At 38.0% G+C, this 18,779-nt stretch overlaps 1 protein-coding gene across 3 annotated transcripts in view; it reads left to right on the forward strand.

Annotated features, from left to right (window-relative positions):
* The window catches only part of cdh5 (cadherin 5), a 69,133-nt gene that overhangs the window by 18,255 nt on the left and 32,099 nt on the right, over positions 1-18,779 (forward strand). Inside the window, exons 1-2 of one of the 3 annotated variants that reach the window (XM_085296216.1) lie at positions 13,893-14,301; positions 14,444-14,850. The gene's annotated coding sequence lies outside the window, so the exon portion shown is untranslated. Of the gene's footprint in view, positions 1-13,892; positions 14,851-18,779 lie in introns of those variants that run through there. The other 2 variants (XM_085296215.1, XM_085296214.1) reach the window with 2 other exon arrangements.

Genomic DNA, 18,779 nt, shown 5'->3' on the forward strand with positions numbered 1-18,779 from the left:
ATACTTTACCTTGTTTGTCATTTAAAGTGAGAATGTGTTCCACAAGGTAGTGTGGGTGGTCCAGTAGTGTGAAGGTTAAACACAGTTCTTTCACTCTGCTCATCACAGCTGGTCAATGTGTTAAATTTAAAAAATTGGGTTTGCATTTATACTTACATGCTGATTAGTCTGCATTGCTCTCTCACCACTAGTGAAACTGAGCTGATCACATTGGACATGGTGTTAATAAATATTGAATAAAAAAGTACTTTTACTGGAATGCAAGAAAGAGAGAGAGAAAATGTCTGAACCTCATGAAAATTATAAAATATACATAGACAGGAATCATGCATTACATTAGCATTGTGAGAACGCTAGTTACAAATACCGTACGTTCGGTTAAACTCTACTTCACAGAAAAATTATCCGAATGCTAATCAGTATAGCTGTTTTAATTCAGTTCAGTTCAGTTCAATGAATTTTATTCATATAAAATTAAGGCACTTTATATTTTGGGTTAAAGACCCTACAATAACAGAAGGACAAATAATAGTTAGACTTGCCCCTTTGAGATAGCACTTGGTGACATTGGGAAGAAAAAACTCTCAACAGAAAGAAACCTGCTGCAGAACCAGGCTCAGGGAGGGGCTGTCTGCCATCACTGGTTAGGGGTGAGGGGAGAACAGTGTCCCCACATACACAGACAACATATGATTACCAAGTGGACCTATTGTTCACTCACCAGCCACTTTGTATATCTTCCTAGTATTGGGTTGGACCTAGTTGGAAATATTCCTCAGAGACTTTGGCCCATATCGACATGATAGCATCACACAGTTACTGCAGATTTATTGGCCTCACATCCATGATGCAAATCTCCCGGTCCACCATATCCGAAAGGTGCTATTTATGATTGAAATCTGGTGACTGTGAAGGTGAGTTGAATAGAGTAAATTTATTTTCATGCTCACAAAAACAGTTTTAGGTGATTGTGAAAAGGCATGTAACAATGGTGGAAACAGCATGGACATGGTCAACAACAATACTCAGGCAGGCTGTGGAGTACAACCAATGTTTGGTTTGTAGCGAGAAGCTGAAAGTGTGGCAAGAAATTATCCCCCACACCTTTACACCACCACAGCAGCCTAAATTAATGATACAAAGCAGGATGGCTCTATTCTCTCTTGTTGGTTACACCAAGTTTTGTTGCAGCAGAAATCAAAACTAATCAATTCAACATTTTTCCAATCTTCTACTGTATTATCTACTCTGGTAAACCGAAGTGAATTATACTCTTAGTATCCTGTTTTTGATTCAGTGTGTTGTGTGCTCTGAGATGTTCTTCCGCACATTTTAGTTCCCATTGCCCATTTTCCTCTGACCTGTGACGTGAACAAGGGCATGTTTATACACAGAACTGCTGCTAACTGGATATTATCTCTTTTTAGGACCATTCGCTGTAAACCCTCGAGATGATTGTGTGGGAAAATTGCAGTAAATCAGTAGTTTCTGAAATACTCAGAGCAGCTTGTCTGGCACCGATAATCATGCCACATTCAAAGTCACTTAAATCACCTCCCTTCCCCATTCTGATGTTCACTTTGAGCTTCAGTAGGTTGTCTTGATCAGGGTTAAAGAAGCCAGGAACACTAAACATATAAAGGCTAATTTACATCAGGGCTCTGCTTGAAAAAACTGAAACAGATGTAACTCTGTCTGTGAAGCTGACGAAACCTAAAAAAGACAATTCAATTAAATTCTCTTCAACAGTAAAGACTACTTAATAGTTTAATGAAGGTCAATAATGAAGAAACCAACAAAAGCTAAAAATTTTAAACCTGCTCTTCCAATGTCTTTTTTTTTATCCTGTTTCTCTGTGGATATGCAATAATGTAAGTGTCAGTTTCTATATTTTGAAGGGGTATCTTTCCATGCTTGCATCTGTCTACCTACATGTGAGTTGGTACAAGTATGTCTATCTGGTTCTACCACTGTCCATGTTTGTGTATGCTCTATATGTGAGCCTATTCAGTCCTGCTGTTTTCAACAGTTTGATGTGAATGAGAAGTGACTGTGTTAAAAGCATTAACATTTTCAAACCCCGAATCACTAATCAGGATGTTGTTGGGGAGGAGAGGCATTCGGCAGAATGCTGCATTATTTAGCATCCACTAGTTAGCATCCTCAAAGAAGAAGCTCACTCAAACACATGCAAAAACACACACACACACACACACACACACACACACACACACACACACACACACACACACACGTAAATGTGTTTTTTCACACTTTTTGATGTATGAAATACTGAAATGGGAGCTAGGCAGAGCACATTAAACCACACAATCGCAAAATCTCTCAATAATGAGGAAGAAACACATACACAGATTTCTTTTCACAATGTGCAAATGCATACACACATTTTCTCTCACTCAGATCTCAGATATACATGCAGAGACATCCTCAGACATCTCGTCATTGATTCAACCTCTGATAGGTTTCGGCCACAGAGTGGAGGGGGTGATGAAAGACAGCAGCAATAAGAGACAGACAGGTGGGAGAGAGAAGGAGAGATGGGGGAGTAAAACAAGAGGAGGCAGAAGGGAGGAAAGTCTGTTTGGGAGAAATTTGTAGGTCATTATCTCTGGATTTTAATGGGGATGTTGCATATAAATCCTTTGTGTGTGCATCTGTGTGTGTGTGTGTGTGTGGGTGTAAGAAAGTGAGTCCTGTATCCTTTAGCGCTTCTTTATTCTTTTCACCTCCCTTTCTCCCTTCTTCACCTCCATATTTTCTCCCTATAGTTCTACACTAGAGACTGTCTTTCAAAACACCAGAACAAAAGACAAGTAGTATTTTCTGGTGTCATGAGGAAACTGTACTACTAAATATATTATGAGATCAACTGGAAGAAAATATTTCTAAGCTTGGTCATTTTTCTGCTTTAAAATACCCCAAATAACATGGATTCTTTTATATTAGTCTCTTTGGATAACATGAAAAGTACATAGTCATTGAACTAAAGTAACACCCTGGTTTGAGGCCAGTTGCTGTCATGTTTCCAGTTTTCCAATTTTGTTTTTTTAAGCAGCTGAAGCACAGCAGCACCTATTACCAGTGAATCATTTTGCATCAGTACTTTGTTAGGTCAAGGATGTTACGCTACTCTTTTACTCTCAGAAACATTTTTAACAAACAGCTTAACAAATAACTGGCTAAGTCACACAGTCAAATACCAACAATGCTATTCATTTTGGAGATGTGATTCAGGCCACCCAGTGAAGGTAGCGTTGGGACTGTGGATTTTGAGGTATTATATGGTGCTTCTTTTTTATGCTTTGTTTGTTTGCTCTGTTTGTTTTATTGTTTCCCATTTTTATATTTATTGCTGTTTTTCTTTATATTCTTGGCAGTTGGATCGGTGGGGTGGAAGGTTCAAATGCCACTATAGGAACTTTATTTAAAATTAAATATATTCTGTGTCTATTTGGTGTAACGAACTTTAGTTTAACGAGTCTTAAAAAATCTACGATTAAACATGTTTCTTTGTAGCTTTAATTTCCTTTAATGTGTGTTCTGTTTTGCTGGATGCCTCCTTTATGTCATCGTGTTGTCAGTTCTCTGTCCCCCTGTTTTTTTATCCTTGATTGGTTTCAGGTGTTTCTGTTACCCATGATTACCTTCAGTGTGTCTTTGTGTAGATATTGCTTTTGTGAGATCACCTTTTTGTTTCCCTAGTTTGACCTGTTTGTCTCTGTGTTCTTGTTTAGAATTTTTCTTCGTCTTTTCTTTGTTTTTTGAGCGTTTTCCTTCAGCCTAAATAAAAGGCTACTTTTACTTTATCTTATCAGCCTCTGATTTTGGATTTGGATCTTTTCAACCAAACCCTGAAGGTCCAACATTAGCTTTCAACATTTGGCTTTCATTTACTCCTCAGAGAAATGATTGCCACAGATTTCCTGTAAATCTTTATCTGCTAAATTGTTGGCTTTGTATTCATAAATAACATAATTTGATTCAGTGTTAAGATAAAGCTGTTTACTTAAGCAGCTTTAATTTGCACTGTCAGACAGCTAATACAGCCACACATCTATGTCATTAGTGACTGATTAGAAAAAAATCAAATTCTTTCATTGTTTGGTTAGTTTTTTTTCCCTCCTGATGTATGCAGAATTAGATAAGATAATTAATAATGACAGTCATGGGCTTGAGCTTCATTTCAGCATCGGGAGGAGGGGTTGGGTGGGGTAACACCCTATACATTTTTGAGCTGCAGGCACAATTTCCTGAGTCCTGGGGAAAAATATTCTTGACTTTTTGTTTTTATTTGTTTTTATTATACCTACTGAGTTAACACACATATAGGCATAAATTTGCTCTGCTCTGCCTTTTTGTGTTTTGTCTGTTGCTCACTCCCCCAGATGTGACAGTCAGCATGTAATGATTGAACCCATCTGACAAGCTGGTTTGCAAACAGCAACAATTCTAAACTTATGGAAAGATGTCTGAATACCTGACTTTCGACCCTTTTTTCCGTGTGCCTCCTCCCTGATTATCAACTGCCAACACCAGATGAAATGCTGCAGCTGCTGACTAAGATCACAAAACTCCCTCTGTCACAGTTGTTTACCACAAAAGATTGGTTATGTGAGCTCATCATTTATGTTTTGTGAGTAAAAAGACCCTTCCTTTTCTTCACAGTTGATTCATAAATCTTGTCTTTTATGCACACCCCCAACCCCCACAGAAATGTTAAATCTACACCTATGATGTGAGTTGTGGATGCTTTACAACATTTGAGCTTTTGGGATTATGTATGATTTAGCCTATAGAGGTGACACTTTCTTTCTGTTCACATTTAAATGCAATGGGGCGATAATAACAGAAGCTATGTCAAAAACTGTGGGGATTAAAATAGGGATGGAGGAACATTAAATTACATGTAGCTAACATACAAATATAAATACTTAGCATGTTTGTTTTATATTGCTCTTTTGGCTCCTCATCTACCTTTTTTATTACCCCCCATCCCATTCTTTCTCTTCCTGAGTCACCCCGGGGCAGTATTTCACATTACTATGTACATCAGACACAGGAGCTCTGGATGAATACACCTCATTCCTCTTTGCAAACACACACATATATTTATTATTACACACATGCACAAAGGGCATGCAGTGATCAGTCATGCCTGAAAACAGATCCTTTTTCTCATCGGAACACATGCAGAAAACACAGAATGATACAGTGCAGGAATAAACATGCATTAGCGCACACAAAGATCATTGTGGTATCTTGGAATACACACACAAACACGGACAAATGGACACAGAAACAAAGAGCTCATCCAGAGCCAAGTAATGTTGACAGCGACCCTGCTATTTTTAAAGGGCACACTTCACAAGATATCATCTCCTCATCATTTGTCCTCAGGGATCTTGTCTATTTACACAACACAAAGACACACAGACACACACACAAATGATGTTAGACGCATGTATAGTAACACAAAAGATTTTCACACGCATGCACACAGGAGGGGTTAATGTCCTAACATATATCTCTCTTGATTGGTGTGTCGTAACAATTCAAGCTGGTTAAAACTGAAATGACTTTTTTTTTTAAACTGAGGTCATAGGAGAGGGAGGCCTTGTTTGCCCTGGTTTCATTTTAACAACATTTTCAGATTACAAAAGCTCTCTAGATTTTACTGTAAATTCAAAAATAACGTGAAAGATACAAATCAAGTCAGTCTCCAGGTTAAAGGCTGGACTTTTTTCTTTAAATTTTAAAGAAAATTCCTCTGTTTTTCCTTCTAAGTGCAAAGTGGAACAAATATTATACTGCATCTTTTAACAGGAAACTAGATACTAGTACACTTTGCAGAACAGGCTGGTTTCAATCCTTGTTTTAACTGCTGTTCTTAAATTTTATAGGTTAATGTGATGAGAAATCAAGAACAGGTGTCAAGCTTTAGAGTCACAGCTGACTGACAGCATGAGGGAGAGTTAGATACCTCAGCTTTTCAGATACAGACACAAACACTAAATCATACATCTGCAACTCAGTCTGACCTGTTTTAAAACTGTCTGTGGTGATGAAGCAAGATGCCCACAGTCTGCCTGAGGCAGCCAAGCAGAAAAGGGTAACTTGTCTGTTTGGCTCTAATTTGGGTTTTGATAGCTAGTAAATGATGTTATGGCCACAAATCTTTTTTTTTTTCACTTGTAGCCATAACATATTTAAGATATATGGTGGATCGGCATACAAGAGCTCTTTTACTGGAAGCTCCATTATATCTTTGTTTTACAGACGATACACTTTATTTTGCATGTGTGTGGATTTTATATGTTCTCCCTGTGGATGGTTAGGTTTTTACTTCCTCTTACAGGCAGGTAGAACAATATAGATGAGCTTTTTAATCTGCTTTCGAAAATTTATTTTTCTAGCAAAAATAATTGTTAAAAATGTTACCAGTTTTATGATATCACCGGGATCTGTGTTGTGGGCAGCAGTCTAAGTGGACATGCACAGACCTTCTCCCCAGCCTCTGGTGAGACCAAGGTGCTCCCAAACCAGCCAAAAGATGTGATTTATCTGCAAAAAACGCAGAAATAAGCTCCTGAAACCATCTAACCCAATACTCTCCACCCATTGGCTGCTCCTAGAAATCCTGTTTATAATAATTATGTACAGAATTAGTGACAGAGTGCAGGTCTTGCAGAGTCCAACACCCAGTGGAAACATGTCTTACTTATTGCTGGTAAGAACTAAGATGGTTTGTGAAAAAAGTTGTCTTTAAATGTGGCTTAGAAGATTTTTTATATGTGCGTGTGTGTGTGTGTGTGTGTGTGTGTGTGTGTATGATCTATGTTGAGTGTTGTGTTCATAAATAGTTGGTTGAAAATAGACAAGGATCAAGATGGCTAAATGAAGCCAACACTGACTATAAATGGGAAGCAGCCGTTTACTTTGTAGTAGATGATCTAACTTTATATTACTGTAAATATGTGTGTGTGTGTGTGTGGGGGGGGGGGGGGGGTTCCTCTGCATTAGTTACAGTTTATATTATATAAAATATTTGGACCTAAGATTTGGGGGAAAAAGTAGAGATTTGAAAGAAACATCAGACATGGCATTTGATAATTCTGCCCAACTTGCTCTAGGAACGAGAGCCAAAATACAACATTTAGTGGAAATCAGGGCTGATGTGCATAATGTGGGTGACTAGAAACATGGAGGCTATGAGTCTCTAATACAAGCTTGCCAGGACGAAGGGTCATCTAATCGCATCCCAGTATGTTTGACCTAAATGTACAACAGCTGCTAAGAATGATCTAAAAGTAAAGATATGCAGCTTTTTCACATGAAATGAATCTGATGCAATAACACACCGAGGAGGTCTGTACAACCATTAAACCATTTCAGTCACTATGCTGAAATTTACTGACAGCCATTTACATAATGCTTTTCTAACAGCCTTTTTGTGGTGGTTAGGCGATTAACAAATGTGTTGCAGCATGACTAATGAATCATGACTGAATTTACATGCTGAAATGTATTTAGTGATCAGCTTGTGCAGTAAGCATTGAAACATTGTTATTCGGCATGGTGTGAGGTGGGTGTATAGCACGGAGGATTTAACAGACTCTAGCATGTACAAAGTGTAATCTGCAACAAAATAAAGTAGTTGAAGGCTGATGATTTCAAGGTTAAACATTTCCAAATCAATTTACGCATTCAGTTCCTTAAAGTTACAAATCTAACCTTGGTGTCCTGACTTGAATAGAATTACTTTTATCTTTATTTTTTTCAGTAAGAAATCTTTTTCTAGCTTCATTTTAACTGGTGCAATGAAGATTTTTAATGTTCTTTTCAGAACTTGTTCCACTGAAACTATATTTTCAAAGTATTTGTTAGCAATATGGATGGGATTCAAATTATTTACTAAAGAGATAGGAAGGACTTCTCATCACTTAAGTAACTACTTCACAGTTCTTCAACTGTAGCTCCATGCTTTTGTCATCCTATGACATGCCTTTATACTCCACTTCACTTGTCAATATTCTGTATCTTCTTGGCAGGCTCTGTTCACAACCTGAAATCCTACATCTGATGATGCAAGTACTGGCCAAATGACAGCAAGAAAGACTCATTCCAGTCACAAGAGTTGTAATCATTCTCTTTATCAGATAAAAATGTGAAAATTTGATGAGGAGAGATAAGGAAACTGCAGTTTTTCCCAATGAATTCATCTTAAAATAAAAAATTATGTAAAAAATACATTTTAACAGTAACTGCAAAGCGTAAAGGTGTATATCATATTTTGAAGTAGAGTAAAACTTTGGCTAGAGGCATAATAAAAATTCACTCTGCCTGCCTTATTCTCTTGAAACCAATATCTGTTGAACACCTTGAAGGGATTTCTTCAAGTTTGATGGAAATTTACACTTGCATTCAAAGATGAAGTGATTAGACGGTAATAGGTCAACAATCAAGGTCATCCTGTTCTTGCAAATGAGGTATCTCTGGGGTAGGGAATCTCAGTAATGCATCAAGAGAAGATTTTTTTTTTTAAATTGAAGTCGGTTGGGGTTTCTCATGTGGTGTCAGAGATTGGTTCCCGACGATATCGGACATACTTACAACCAGTAAGGAAACGTCTATCGCCCAACTACTTAGCAGTGGTTCCTGGAGCTTGCTGGCTGTCACTGGGTGAAACTGGTTGCAATGAAGGTGCTACAATGAAAACCTCGTATTGATCGCTTGGTTGCTAGCATGGTGGCCTATGTTTGTTTTGTTTTTTTCACGTTTGTCTGCAAATACTTCTAACTACTTCCTGAGCAGTATAGTAAAACTAGGACAAATTTCAACTCAAAGCAGAAATAGAGGTTAGCCTTCAAAGTAAGACTTTTGCCTCAGCCCACATGTTTCACAAGCATATTTAATTGAAAGTCAAATGCTCACCATTATGGTCCAGTTTGTGTATTATTTTTCTCATATTTCACACTTGTCTATAAACAGTTTCACTGGTGTTTATAGACAAGCCAGTTGGTTCCACTTAAAATTTGTATGCAACAATTTGCTTGTGACCAAAGCAGAAAAAGGACGTTTTTGCAGACTAGTTACAGAATACACATTTTTCCCTAGCGACAGATGGTTGCCAAGGGGTCACCGACTGGTCTCTAGGTTTCTGTGACTGGTGCTTTATTCACTTGATCTTATATTCTCACCATGATTACATGTTGACTTCATGTGGTAAGTGGTCATATATATGGAAAACCTCAATAGACATTAGTAATCAAATGTCAAGTGACCTCACAAACACGTTTTTCCTTCCTCAAGAAATTTCATGCAAATGTATAATGATAATGATGTGATGATAGTTTATGTCCACATGATAAAAGGTCCACTTCTCTGGAAAAAATCGAATTCAATGCCGTTACTGTTCTCACACTATACTTAAATTTGATTTTATACTGATTTGATGCCCACCTATTAAATTGCTTTAAACTCTTCTAGACAGTCTTCCAGACTGACATGAAGTTAAACTGACTGTTGGAGGCATAAATGCGTAAGGTGATCATTTTAGTTTTATGTGATAATTAGGTAATATTCTGATATACTGGATGGGCAGATGGGCAGATTACAATGCTCTAGTCTGTTGCTTTTCTAACTATGTGCTGCCTGGTGCTTATAGATAACAATGCAGGGAATGGAATTTGTTGTGATTCATTGTAGTATGGTTTTTTCGTATAATGAAGGGTTGAGGAGGATAAAATATGATGCTTGTCTCAAGAGTAGATGAAAACTGTCCAAAACAACAACAAAGAAAATATAAATGGGAACTATAATTTAAAAGAAGATGCACTCTTTTAGAGAATGAGCCAAAGATTTGAGGCACAGAAAGCTTAACAAATACAGACATTTATCTTCTAAACTGCTCATTAACAAAATGACTTAATTTTTATGTCTCTTTTCAGTGTTTAAATGGATTTCATCATTCTTGCCCGCTCGACATAGCTTGTCATGACAATAGATTTCTATGTCGAGTGTAGTTGGTTGGTTTTTTTTGAGTACCCAAGAGCAGGGCGCAGGAGGAAGATGTACAAAAATAAACATTTATTGCTAATAAGTCAAAGAAATGCATAGTCCAAAATCTTCTATTCCAAGAAAACAGAAAAGGCAAAGTCCAGGGAATTAAGAAATCCAAAAATCACTAGGATCACAAGTTCAGGAACAAACTGCTGCAGATACCCAGCTAAATGGATGATGCAATACTGAACAACTGAACAAAGGAATTATAGAAGTATTTATAGACACACACTAATGGGGGGGTGGGTTAACATAGGAGTGTAAATTAAATGCAAATGAAACTAATAAAGAGCTGCTGAAAGCAATAAAGGGAAGACAGTCAGCAAGTAAAACTAAAACAGGATGCTACAAAAAACCCACCGCAATCTCAACGAAAACACAAAGAACTAACAGAGACACACTAACTAGACTCCAAAAGTATTAATAATAAAGCTAGAAATTAATCAAGATTAAGATCAAACAGAACAACCAACAGAGACCCAAACTCAAGGCTTCTGTATGTTGAGGTTGGACCAAACCAAGCAGAACCAAACCAACAAACCAGCAGATAAGAACTAATGCTGGATTTGCAGTAGTATTGATGGAAAGATCTGTTTTCTTAAAGTGCTAAATGTAGTGCTATTCCTGACTGACTCCTTCACTATAATAATGACAGCAGAGTTGCATGCTTTGCTTACAATAAAAAACGAGTGAGACAGCAGAGTATTTAAGGAGAGGTGTGACCGCTGATACTGGCAAAATGCTAAATACCAAATGCTAGTGTAGGTAAAAGATAAAAATAAAATCAAGAGACTGGTTTATCTGAGCAGATCTTAGCAGTGCATATGTCGGCGTAACCACTTTCACTTATTGTGGTAGTAACATAATCATGTAGCATGTGTCTCATAAATGGTCTGCATATGTTACATGGTTGGTGTAGCCGCAGAGTCATGAAGCAGCAGAATTCCTTGTGCAAAAATTACACGGATGTAAATCAAGCCCAGTTGTGAGCAGTTTTTCTCCTAAAGAAAAATAAGTCTTCTGCTTATAAATTAACAAACATGTCAAAATTTCCAAGTCCCTGTTGGCAGTTTTGAAAAACAAAAATTATTTAAAGGGAAAAAACATATGGTTCCTTACAGTACGAGCGTGGCTTTCAAACTTTTAATTTATTATTGAAAACTAAGTCAAAATAAAACTGGTGGATCTTCATTTAAAATAAATGCCTTGTTGAAGCCTGTGGGAGTCAGCTGGACAAACTAAAAAGCCAATAATTTACTCTGAAATTATAACGACTTACTTTTACTTTTAAAAGCTGAATTTGCTTAAAGGTCAGCTGCAACTGAACCCTTAAAAGAATGATATTTGTGAACCTAATAGGGAACGTGTTTCTTTTTCAGAAACGTTGTTGCTTTTAATCGTTATGAGCAGTGGGAACATACTGGAACAGATAAGTAGGAAAAGTCCTGTGTCGTGTGGACCCACCTTTGAGGTAGTGTTTTCAACAGGGATCTATATTTATAGGAAAAACATTATATGTGTTAATGATGAAAGTGGACCCTCTAGGCACATAGACACTATTTAAGAAACATCTGTCATGTTAGACATATTCCTCTCTTGCTCATCCTTCTCTTTCTTCCCTCTCAGTGCTCCTTGATGTTCAGCCCCCAATGGTCTTCTTCCAGTCAAACCACTAGTGGGGGAATATCGCCCGTTTCCTTACATGTCATGAGTGGAACGAGGATGCAATTTTTAGTGCCAAAGTGTTATTTAGGAAAGTAGGCCAAGAGCATGAGGATTTTTGAAAAGACAGAATGACAGAGATACACTGAGGGGTAGAGGGAAAGAGATGTGTAAACAAGAGAGTTTCCATCATATTTGTGACATTTTGTTTGTTTGTTCTTGAGACAACCCTCAGTCTTGTACATGTCACCTTGTTTACTGAAAGAAAACAGACAGCCAACATGAGGAAAAAATCTTCCTCTTATTTCTGCGCTTGTTGCCTTTATTCGCATACATCACTGCCTCTGCTCTGTAAAACTGAGCCCAATTAATGGGTGATTTAAAGAGTGTCTTTTTAGATTTAACAGTGGTTATGATGTGAGCATGCAAATGTCATTAAATGTTGCACACAATGTAAAGGATGCAATCTTAATTTTCATTAAATCTAACGATGGACTAACAAATAAAAAACGACACATTTTCAAACACCATCGTTCAAGCTTTCTTTGTTCCCCCTGATGTGCAGCTGCCATTCAAGTCACTAGTTTCTTATTTCTTATCTGTTTAAAATGACAGTCTTTCTATCTCTCTCTCTCCCACACACACACACACACACACCTACACACACACACACACACACACACACACAGTCATTTTCCGACAGAGAAGGAGTGAAGCGGGTGAAAGATTTTCCCTGAAGGTAGATGTTACTTGGTCAGAAACAAGAAAACACTTAGGAAGGGTGGTTCACCAGGGTGGAACAAGAATACTGAACAGAGCAGACAAGACTCTCGAATGCAAAGGCAGCATGACGTTTTTATAATAGTGCAAGACCCCTTCATCCTCCATTTCGATAATGGAGTGGAAAAAACTGCACACACAAGGTATTCACACTGCAAATTAAATGGCCAGAAATTTGTGCTTCCATCATTTTGATTGGTCAGATTTTAGCCATCTCACACCTCTGCACTTCTTTTCTCCTCGAGCTTTTTGCACTGTTGCTGTGCTTCATGCAGTGCTGAAGTCAGTTTTAGCAATACAGAGAAACTAGCAGATTTTTCATTGTGTTTGCATAGTGAAAAAAACTTAAATTAGGGCTGTGGGTGGGGCTGCTTTGTGAGGTGCGGCCTCATACATGACATTTGTCTGTTTTATAAAGTCTGTAATCCTCTTGTATAGAACATACACAGCACAGGCTTCACAGAAAATCCTTCATTAATTAAAGAAGTTCCTGATTAGAAGAAGCTTGCATTGTTTTTGTGAAGGCCGTCTGTTTCTTATTTGAAAAGCAATGACAAACAGTCCTTTTGTCTTAAAGTTTGGACTGTGTCTAGAGAGAAAAAAATAACAGTATTGCCCTCACTAATCAGATCAGAGAACTGAGAGCAAGAGAGAGACTGTACATACACAAGTACTACATAAAGTAGATTTAAAGTAAATGTTGATGTATGATGTCTGGAAAAGCTGCTCCCAGATGAAATGACAATATTTTATGTAGAACTGAGCTGAAACTGCAAAATAAAATATAAAAGAAACAAGAGACAGAGCAAACGGGGAGAATGAGAAAAAGATGACAGAGAGAGGGAGGGAGGGTGAGATGGGAGTGAAAAAGAAAGGCTGGACTGCTATTGCCACAGGAGAGGTTTCAATTTAAAAACACACAGCCGGCTTTCCTGTCCAATTCGCCAAATTACTGACGAACAACTCACCCCCGAAGAGACGGGGGGAGTAAGATAAGGAGTGTGTGAGTGTGCGTGCGTGCGTGTGGCAAGGCGTCCCTCTCATCTCATTTTCCAGCTTAGACGACATCTCTCTGTCAGATACACTCACACACACATACACACACACACACACACACACAAAGTCAGCCCTCTGAAATATTTACTAGCCTCATGTGGGGAAATCTCTAAGGATTATCCCCAATAACCTGTTTAACTTAATCCTTATCTCACACACATGAATAATAAATCTCTCCCCCACTCCCCGTCGCTCTCCCGCTCTCTGAGAAGGACCGAGAAGTAACGCCTCTCTCACCTTACTCTCCATCACCCTCCCTCCCTTCTCCTATCTCACACACTCACTCCATCTGCTTCATGAACATGAGCCGGCTGCTTTCTCTGCCTCTCCTAGTGTTTTTGAGCTGTTTTGACATATGCACTCCCTCTCTGCTTCTCTTGCTCTCTCCCGTTTTTTCTGTCTTTTCACCAATCCACCAATACCTCCCCATACCTCCATCTCTTTCTGTTTTCCCCTCCAGGACAGGAAAAGGAGCAGTAGCTGGGAGCACCAGCGGACAACACTGACCAGAATAACAGGAAGAGGAAGTGGGCAGTGACCTGTGTGAGAGAGGACTGCGGTCAGACAGCTGTGGTTCACCATTTTTGGGTCTTGGATGAGAAAACCACATCAGAGGGGAGAGAGGAAAAGAGAACAAGAGAGACTCGAAACCTGTTGGATTCACACCTGCAGAAAAACCTCGACAACCTGAGAAGAGAAAGAGGGTGACAAAGACATTTTGGGGTAAAAACTCCACTGTTGGAGTAGCTGGAGCTTTTACTTTTTTGATAAAAATCTTACTAACTAAGAGACAACTGTAATACCCACTTGAGTAAAAACTGATAATTATCTGATGAGTGGGTTTTTTTTTATATTTGATTCTCAGTTTTTCTTTGGAAATCCATCTCTGGGATACAACTTAAGAGGCATCAACCCATTTTTCATCATCACAGACTTTCTTATCTCTCTGGCAGTCCAGGAAGGGATTTGTACAGAAGCCTAGTAAAAATCTAACAAAGAGAGAAATCCCTGCTTGTACACCTGCTGCTCTCATTCTACATCAGGGGGAAAAAAAAGGAGTACGAGAGAGGAAAAGAAGTAGTCGTATCAGTAGGTGGTTTTTGCCTCTGTTGAGCTCATGACCACCCACCAACCACTGATTTCTACCTGCGAAATTAATAAAGCATAACTCAAGTCTGAGCAAGTGAACACGTTGAAGGATTTGGGCTTCATTTTATACCTCGACAAAGATCTGAACAGCAGTTCTGCCTGGCTTCGACTTCAGTTTGACTGGTAAGTTCTCTTTTTATGTCTTGGAAAGAAAAATACTGTGCATGTGTGTTATATACGTGTGTGTCTGTACCTGAATAATGAGAATGTGAGTTGGTGAAGGTTGTGCGCTTTCATGTTCAGCAAATGGAAAGTGTGAAGCAGTTCTTTCTGATTGAAAAGCAGTGCACTGCAGCGTACCCAGAAAAATGTAGCCCAGATCCCTTTAAAACGCTACAGGCTACTTTCCCATTCACTCCAGGGTGAAATGCTCATGAATACTTGTAAAACTGCCTCCAAGAAGGTACAGAAATAACTGAAAATGATGGTTATAACCCCTTTTAAGGACATGCTGTCAGCCCCCGTCACTGTTCACATATGCTGTGCCAATGATCTCGGACAGCTCTGTGTAGATTTGAATGCTGTAATTGAGTGCTGTTCTCCCCCCCAGAGGCTGGACTGTCATTCCTGGAGACAAGAGGTTATAACCATTAAACCATTAAAACAATACAGGATGATCCGGAGACACAGCAGGAAAAATTTAGAACCAATCTCAGTTCACCGGGTGGTCTTCAGTTATTCAATTTTGAGGAGTTAAACAATGAAAAAAAAACTTAACTGTCAAGCTGATGTCAAGTTCATTTGCGATTAAATATTGATGAAACAAAGTATGACGCACATCTAATATTAAAAGGTAGCGTAGCTCTTGTCAGTTGAGTGGTGTCAATTTGTGAGCTGAAGACTTCCTTGCGTTATAGTGAGTTTAGGCTCCCTCTTATCAACCTTTCAAGCCAAACTGTACATGAAAGGATAGAGAAAATAACACCTTACAGTAAAATTTTAATTTCTATTAGGTTATTCAGAGTGTGCTGTAGTTGCCTGTGGCTATCACTACACAGACAAAGTGTTTCTGTGTACCTGCATATATGCCCTGTATATATGGGAACAGTTGTTTTGTAGTACTCTGGATCTATGGCTCAAAGTGATAGAAGTGATTTGATTTGTTTGTTACATTGAAAGCCGTTGATGCAACTAAACCCAGTGGTCTAATTCCTGGAGAGAGAAATCCTTTGGGTGCCATCTGGGAGACTTCACCCTCCCACACACACACACACACACACACACACACACACACACAAACACACAAGATTCATGATTAGAGCCGTTCATTCATTCAGATATGTCAGTGTGGTTGACAAGCTGTCCAGCTGTGGCGATGTTAGCTCAGCTGAAGTTACTGATTACTACTGAAAGACCCAGTTAAGGTTTTACTTAAAGGGACTGACCTGTATTCTTTGTTTTACACAGTATACCTTATTCCATTGTGTATCTCCACAATGTCATTTGTTACTTCAGATTTTTTTAAAATGTTTTTGTTTCTTTTTTTTGTGATCGCTTGAGAAACTGATTAATAGGAAAATGCCATCAATAAAATTAAGAATAAAAGTGAGGAATAATCCAACTGGTCTCCAGCTCCCACACTACTATGCCCACTGTGGGGAATTAAAAGCTTTCCAGTGCAGCAAACTGATCTGATCTGGCAAATCAGCATTCATGTATTTATTGTTTTTACATTCAGTCAGCACCACTTAGAGTTATGGAGTATTTACTGGAGATGAAGCTCGATTTTTGAGAAATAATTAGATTATAAATATTGCTCATAGTATTTTTGGTCATTTAAATTATGTTTAATATGAAAGGAAACTCATAAGTCCAGTATTTAGACTCATTTATTTTGTTTATCTGCTATGTAGCGCTGTAGTTGCAAAATTTGCCTTCAGCAGAGGGGCTGACAGCTGAGTCCAAACCAATGAGGATAAGACTTGAGGCTTTAAATTACTTTCAAATGACTGTTTGTTATCACCATCGCTTATAAGCTGGCCAACATCAGTCATAACCAATTCACTGTATGGAAATGGGATTTGTCTGATGTGACCCAGTGACTGTGTCAGCGAGGACGCTGTGTGTGCGTGTGTGTGTGTGTGTGAATGACTCCTGGTGTGACTTTCTGGCAGACAGATTGTTAGAAGCTGCTCTGTGATTAAACCTGTTTTAATCTCTACAACACACACTACACTATTCAATAGGCGAAGATCACAGATCTGAGACTGTGAAATCACTCTGCATTCCTACTGCCCACAAATAAACAACCTCCTGATTTTAAGGTGACAAAAACGGCTAAAAAAGCTAAATAGTGCCAAACACTGATATTTGTGTAACACAACCTAAAGACTGATGGTGATGTGTTCATTAAAAAGAAACTAGTGTCCCTTTGCATGTATAATTTGTTATTTAATGTACAAAATATGATTAAAATATCCAAACTTGGGGAAGACAGAACAGATAAAGACATGAATTTAAATGTGATCAATAATAGCACTAAAGTGAGATAGAATTCATTAAAATGGTTCCAGCTCTGCTTTGCTTTTCGCCAGCTCTCAGCTATGAGAATTTGTTCAAAAGAATCAACAACTTGGTCGTGATCTGGAGTCCAAGCAAATCTCATACTAAACCTGCTCCATTTTACGACAACCTCCATGTTAAATAAACCAGCTGATAACTTTAATAGATTATCATGTAAATGCCACTTACATGATCCCGCTTTTGCACACAAACGTTTAGTTTTATTTTAATTAAAGGTACAGATGATGATTATCCACAGCAAAGATATGATGTCTATGTGGTGATTTGTTGTTGAGATCTTTTGCTTCAACACAAGCATTGGACAGATGTTACTGAATATTGATTTTATATGCTCAAGTTATGCATATTGAAATCATAAATTAGTTACAATTTCATCTATAGACATATTATTATTATATTATGGCAAAAAGAATCTGAAAGGAATCATCATCATCAAGGATCTTACTTTGTCAATTTAATACTGGAGGAACAGATGCCACTTCTCAAGACCAGATTGGTTTTAACAACTAAAAAAAGTGATGTGATTTTAGAGCGTTGGAACTAGTTAAACTTGAATGGACACATTTTTATTTTAGTCATTTTAAATGTTTTAGTTATTTAGTTATGAGTTATTAGGTTAAGATTTGTCTTCAGATTTCCTGCCCATTAGAGGTGGTGTTTTGAGTCGCGGAGACATCCTACCACTGTGGCACCCTTAATTAAAACTTTTGGTTTAGGATAAGTCAAAAACAAAGTTAGGAAAAAGTAGAAGTAAACTTGGTAAGTGTAATTAACTTCTTGCAAATCCAAATCTGCCTGAATTTCTTTGTGAGAAAAAGTCATTGACTCAAATCCACCAAGTGTCAAGATATGCTGAATGACAGACTGAAGGAAAGACAGATTTCTTGTCCCACCATAGTGAGAAAGGATTAAATCAAATTATATTTCCATCTTCAAAAACACAGACGCGACAACAGGACTTCAACGTGAACTTCAAATACCCTTCAGCGACCGCTAGGATTATGAAGTCTTGTTGACTCGCTTCTGTGCTTTAGCCTTTGGTAGACTGAAGAACTAGGTCAGATCTGTCTGCCAGTCACAAAACATCCCGGAGAATGACAACTGTGTCTCTGAGTCTGTCTGTTTCTGCTCCTCTGTCACACTCACACACACTCACTTGCCTGCGGACAATGTACAGATGTAATTACAGATATTCCTGAATGTTATTTATTCTTCATAGCTCCGAAAGATGCCTTTGATAAATGATGCCATAAATAACTTTGTATAATCCTCAAGTGAGATTTGTGTGTCTGACACTTGCAGTTTACAAAGTGATTATTATATAAGCTTATATATATACTGTCATGTATTTAAAAAAACAAACAAACATACACTTAAACTGAAAACTCCTGTAACTTTTCATACATCAATCTGCATGTCTGTTTTTACATTTTTAATTCAAAGAATTAAAAAAACTTGAGTTAAACTATAAAAAAGGGGTGAACTTGGGTAAACTGGGTGCACTGGTGTGTTTATTTATCTGGGTTCTT

Source organism: Mchenga conophoros, linkage group LG13 (assembly GCF_057382185.1).
Source record: "Mchenga conophoros isolate Kocher_MC1m ecotype Shallow Benthic linkage group LG13, M_conophoros_male_GT1.1, whole genome shotgun sequence".
NCBI lineage: Eukaryota > Metazoa > Chordata > Actinopteri > Cichliformes > Cichlidae > Mchenga > Mchenga conophoros.